Source organism: Podarcis cretensis, assembly GCF_951804945.1.
Source record: "Podarcis cretensis genome assembly, chromosome: 16".
NCBI classification, from domain to species: Eukaryota; Metazoa; Chordata; class Lepidosauria; order Squamata; family Lacertidae; genus Podarcis; species Podarcis cretensis.
Genome location: NC_137186.1, coordinates 2,942,359 through 2,948,358, shown reverse-complemented (window position 1 = coordinate 2,948,358; position 6,000 = coordinate 2,942,359).

Genomic DNA, 6,000 nt, shown 5'->3' with positions numbered 1-6,000 from the left:
TGAATGGCCACATACTTGCCACCCCTGATGTACACCATGAAGGGCAATCCTGTCCTTTTTAATTAAATGAGACATTCTTCCTTCCTCCCTGCATGGAACATCATAAAGTAAATTTTTGAGGAAAACAGGGCCTGTAATGGGTAGAAAAAATTAAATGAGTTCAGTTCAACAGACTTCTAAAAAAAAAAAGTATGCAAATCCTCATTGGCTTCTCTGACTTCAAATCACTTTTCTGCGGCCTCTCATTGGCCTCCTGCTTAGCCTTCTTCCTGATTGGGTGGGCAATCCTTGGTCCCCTTCCTGGGTCGGCTTCCTAGTCTTAGATATTTCAGGCGCAGCATGTTCCCTGCTTCTCTCTCTGCCTCTAAAGGCAAGAGATGTGGTGTAGTGGTTAGAGTGTTGGACCTGAGAGACCAAGGTTCCACTCCCCAGCTCATTCATGAAGCTCACTGGGTCACCATGGGCCAGTCCCTGTCTCTCAGCCAAGTCTACCTCACAGAGATGTTGTGAGGTTCAAATGGGGGAGATGGCGGTATGCTACCTTGAGCTTCTTGGAGGAAAGGCGGATAATAATAATAATAATAATAATAATAATAATAATAATAATAATTTATTTCTACCCCGCCCATCTGGCTGGGTTTCCTCAGCCACTCTGGGCAGCTTCCAACAGAATTTTAAAATACAATAACCTATTAAACATTAGAAGCTTCCCTAAGTGTGATAAAGCGTGATAAGTGTGATAAAGAATCCATAGATCAGTTAATTAATATCTTTGTTGCTTTATCAGTGTGTTTGTGTGTGTAGGGCGAATATGCTGTAATCTGTGGGGCTCTGCGGACCAGTCTTCGATGCTTAAGGGAATTTGGGTTCTGGTGTGTTACTGCAAAGCAATAAAGACAAACTTCCTTTCAAACAATGAGTGGTACTTTCTATTCGCTCAATTGCGATATATGTAAAGGTGGAATTTCTTATGGTTTCCTTAGGAGGAGGAGGTGTGCAGTTTCAGGTCTCCCAAGATTGGGGTGGGAAACCCTTTTCAGCCTGAGGGATATGGTCCATTCTGGGAATGGAGTGATCAGTGCTGGGCGGGACCAGAGGCAAAAGTGGGCGGAGCTTAATAATAATAATAATAATAATAATAATAATAATAATAATAATTTATTATTTATACCCCGCCCATCCGGCTGGGCCTCCCCAGCCACTCTGGGCGGCTTCCATAGAAACAAAAAATACAGTAAAATATCACACGTTAAAAACTTCCCTGAACAGGGCTGCCTTAAGATGTCTTCTGAATGTCAGGTAGTTGTATATCGCTTTGACATCTGCTGGAAGGGCGTTCCACAGGGCGGGCACCACCACCAAGAAGGCCCTCTGCCTGGTTCCCTGTAGCTTTGCTTCTCGGAATGAGGGAACTGCCAGAAGGCCCTCGGAGCTGGACCTCAGCGTCCGGGCAGAACGATGGGGGTGGAGACGCTCCTTCAGGTAAAAAGGTAAAGGTAAAGGTACCCCTGCCCGTACGGGCCAGTCTTGACAGACTCTGGGGTTGTGCGCCCATCTCACTTAAGAGGCCAGGGGCCAGCGCTGTCCGGAGACACTTCCGGGTCACGTGGCCAGCGTGACATCGCTGCTCTGGCCAGAGCCAGAGCCAGAGCCGCACACGGAAACGCCGTTTACCTTCCCGCTGGTAAGCGGTCCCTATTTATCTACTTGCACCTGGAGGTGCTTTCGAACTGCTAGGTTGGCAGGCGCTGGGACCGAGCAGTGGGAGCGGACCCCGCCGCAGGGATTCGAACCGCCGACCTTTCGATCGGCAAGTCCTAGGCGCTGAGGCTTTAACCCACAGCGCCACCTGCGTCCCTTTTACCTTTGTGTAGTCAATAGTCGTTGCCCACACTTTCCTCCCTCTATTCTCCATCCAGACAAGCAAGAGGAGACCTTCCAGCCAGGCGAAACCTCCCCAGCTGCAGAAGCAGGGCCAGTGAGGAGTGTGGCCTGGGGAGAATTCTGAGGGCCAGGCATAGGGGCTGGGAGGGCCACATTCCAACCAGCACCCCCATGGCAATAATAATCACCAAATGTGGGCGGATTTTATAGAGGATTAGACAAATTGATGGAGGATGAGGCTGATAATGATAATAATAATAATAAGCTCCCATCCCTAACCAATGTCCACTCTAGGGCTGGCGAGAACTAGAGTTCAACAACATTTAGTTGGTCTCCAAGGTGTTACTGGAAGGAACTTTTTTTATTTTGTTTTGACTACGGCAGACCAACACGGCTACCTACCTGTAACTAGAACATTTGGAGGGTAACAGGTTCCGCATACAGCAAAGATTGAAAGGAAGAAAGGCTCTTAAAGGTAAAATGAGCCAGATGAATTTATGAATAAACACTTGCAAAAGTGACAAGGGCTGGGGATAAACTGATCTGTTCCTCCCAGAACAAACAACAACAACAACAACAACAACATCATTTGTACCCTGCCCATCTGACTGGGTGGCTTCCAACATATACAAGAACATAATAAAACATTACACCTTAAAAAACTTCCAAATACAGGGCTGCCCTCACATGTCTTCTAAAGGTTATATAGTTACTTATCTTCTTGGGAGGGCATTCCACAGGGCGGGCGCCACTACCAAGAAGGCCCTCTGTCGCCTGATTCCCTATAACCTCACTTCTCACAGGGAGGGAACCGCCAGAAGGCCCTCGGTGCTGGACCTCAGTGCCTGGGCAGAACGATGGGGGTGGAGATACAGGACCAAGGCTGTTTAGGGCTTTCAAGGTCAGCACCAACACTCGGAAACGTACTGGGAGCCAATGTAGGTCTTTCAGGACCGGTGTTATGTGGTCTTGGCGGCCACTCCCAGTCACCAGTCTAGCTGCCGCATTCTGGATTAGTTGTAGTTTCCGGGTCACCTTCAAAGGTAGCCCCACGTAGAGCGCATGGCAGTAGTCCAAGCGGGAGATAACCAGAGCATGCACCACTCTGGCAAGACAGTTCCTGGGCAGGGAGGGTCTCATCCTGCGTACCAGATGGAGCTGGTAGACAGCTGCCCTGGACACAGAATTGACCTGTGCCTCCATGGACAGCTGTGGGTCCAAAAAGAGAACAGAAATGATCCATCAATCGCAATCACCTGGGGGTCGCGGTTAAGAGCTTTGGTGGCTTCAGCTGTGGGTGCCCCTCAAAATTCGGCACCCCTTGCACCCCTGGGTAAAGACGGGCCTGAATACAGGTCAGGCTATGGGTCCAGCTAGCTCACTATGACCCTGATTGGCAGGGGCTCTTCAAAGGTAGCCCCACATAGAGCGCATTGCAGTAGTCCAAGAGGGAGATAACCAGGGCATGTGTCACTCTAGCGAGACAGTCTGTGGGTTGTGTTTATCCTCCGCTGGGGAGAGTTGCTGTTGCTCTCAAACCCTTCTTCTGGGCTTCCCCCTCGGGGCATCGATGAGAAGAAGATGCTGGAATAGTTAGGGCACCAGCCTGACCCAGCCAGGCTCTTCTTATGCTTCTACAAGCGAGTCATGATGGAAAGTAGGGAATGGAATTCCTCCACGCCCAGATTCTCACTCTTCACTTTCGCTCGAGGAGCCTAAAGTGCTTGATACCATCATCAAAGGCTGCCTGGAGGCCTACTTAGGCCTGTTAGTCATAAATTGTATCTTGGAGACAGTGCTGCTGAATACACTTTTCATGATGGCAACATCACAGTTTGAAGGGAAGGGCGTTCTGCTAAAAAAGCCATCATTTGAAGGAGCGTGCAGCAGAACGACATCTTGTCCCATAGAATTCAATGGGAATCGCTGAAGACCTAATCTGTGCTTCTCTCCTAGGGACGGGGGGAAACTGGTTTTTGTTTTAGTTTCAATGAGAAATCACCTCATCTGCACTTCTTGATTTGCAAACGAACTGAAACCAAATGCTCACCGAAATTTGCACTTCCCTGAACTTTGCAACCAAGCCACACAATGTGTACAGAATGCATATATCTGAGGGAAGTATGCATGAAAATGGATGCCGTACAAAAACACAGTACAAAAATGCAGTATATAGGGTAAAATTGCATGAAAAAGATGTGTATTAGTCAAAAGAGTGCACAAAATATTTATATTCAGGGAAATTCATTCTAAAACACTGGCAAATAATCATGACTACTCTCCCCCCCCCCCAATTGCTGAAGAGACATGAAGAGGTAAATTTAAAATTGGGAAAATGAAAAATCATCCATCCGCATTCTCTCCTTGCTCTTGCCTGGGTGCTGACATTGGTCACATGAAAGTGTGACAGATGGCTAAAGCAGTGGTTCTCAACCTGTGGGTCTCCAGATGTTGTTGGACTACAACTCCCATCATCCCTGAGCTCTGGCCTTGCTAGCTAGGGGTGATGGGAGTTGTAGTCTGGGGACTCACAGGTTGAGAAAGGCTGGTCTGAAGTGTTGCGTGGGTTCACTTAAGGTTTCCTAAATTCCATTATCAAGGGAGAGACTGGTAGAACTGTCAATGATGCTGGCTGTAACTTTAAGGACTTGCACTTGAGCTTTGCTTTTTCCTCCTCCCTCAAGTTCCTTCTTCCTCCTCTGCTGTGACTTCTTAGATTATGAACCCAAGGGCCAGGGCTGGATTAACCATTCAGCAAAATAATCATGTGCTTATGGCATCAAAGGCAGGGGGCACTACAAAATTTCACCATTGCTTGATTTACCAATGACCATATGGTACAGTTGAAAAAAAGCTCCCATTTTGAGTCCTTTTTGTTGGGGATAATTCAGATGAAAATTCCCAGGTGTTGAAAAAGGTTTCTTATGTATTCCACTGCTGCGGCCCGTGTTTTGTTAGCTCAAAAAGGGAAAATGAGCGAGGTCCCAACTAAAGAAGAATGGGAACTTAAACTGATAGAATATGTGCAGCTTGCAGACCTAACATATAGAATAAGAAAACAAGAATGACACGTTTAGAGAAGATTGGAAAACGTTTATTAAATATGGGGGGGGGGGGAAATGTGCACACTTGAAAACATTGGCAGCATTAAGATAAATTCAACAGTGTAAATAAGTTTTGATGGATGTAATAGTGGAGTACTGGATGGTTTAGTTTATATAAAATAAGCAGAGATTTATGTTATGCAAAATGAACCTTGGAAAGAGAAGAAGGGAAGTTTTTGATATTTTAAGGTTGTTTAAACGAATATTCTAAATTGTAAAACAGAAAATTTAATAAAAATTGTTGAAAAAGGATCCTATTATAAATGAAAAAATAACACACACACACACATATACACAATAAAATAGTAATACTAGATATTAATAAAAAAATTCCTTCCAGTAGCACCTTAAAGACCAACTAAGTTAGTTCTTGGTATGACCTTTCGTGTGCATGCACACTTCTTCAGATACACTGAAACAGAAGTCACCAGACCCTTCTATATAGTGAGAAGGTGGGGAGGGGTATTACTCAGAAGGGTGGTGGGATTGGGTGATTGGCAGATAGCTGTGATGAGCCTGTTGACGACTCTTAACGACTGCAATAGGTCTTACAGGAAAAAGCAAGGGGTGAGAAGGTGAAAAATGGCTTTGTCATGTATAATGAGATAAGAATCCAATGTCTTTGTTCAGACATTGGATTCTTATCTCATTATACATTCTTATCATTATACATTCCAATCACCCATTCCCACCACCCTTCTGAGCAATACCCCTCCCCACCTTCTCACTATATAGAAGGGTCTGGTGACTTCTGTTTCAGTGTATCTGAAGAAGTGTGCATGCACACGAAAGGTCATACCAAGAACTAACTTAGTTGGTCTTTAAGGTGCTACTGGAAGGAATTTTTTTATTTTGTTTTGACTATGGCAGACCAACACGGCTACCTATCTGTAACTGGAACTAGATATTAATGTTACACATTAGTCTTGGGGATACAACAAAATTAGAATCTGTTAACTGGTAAGCTGCCACTCGGTCTACCGAGGCTCACATGTTTATATTTTGAATTAGA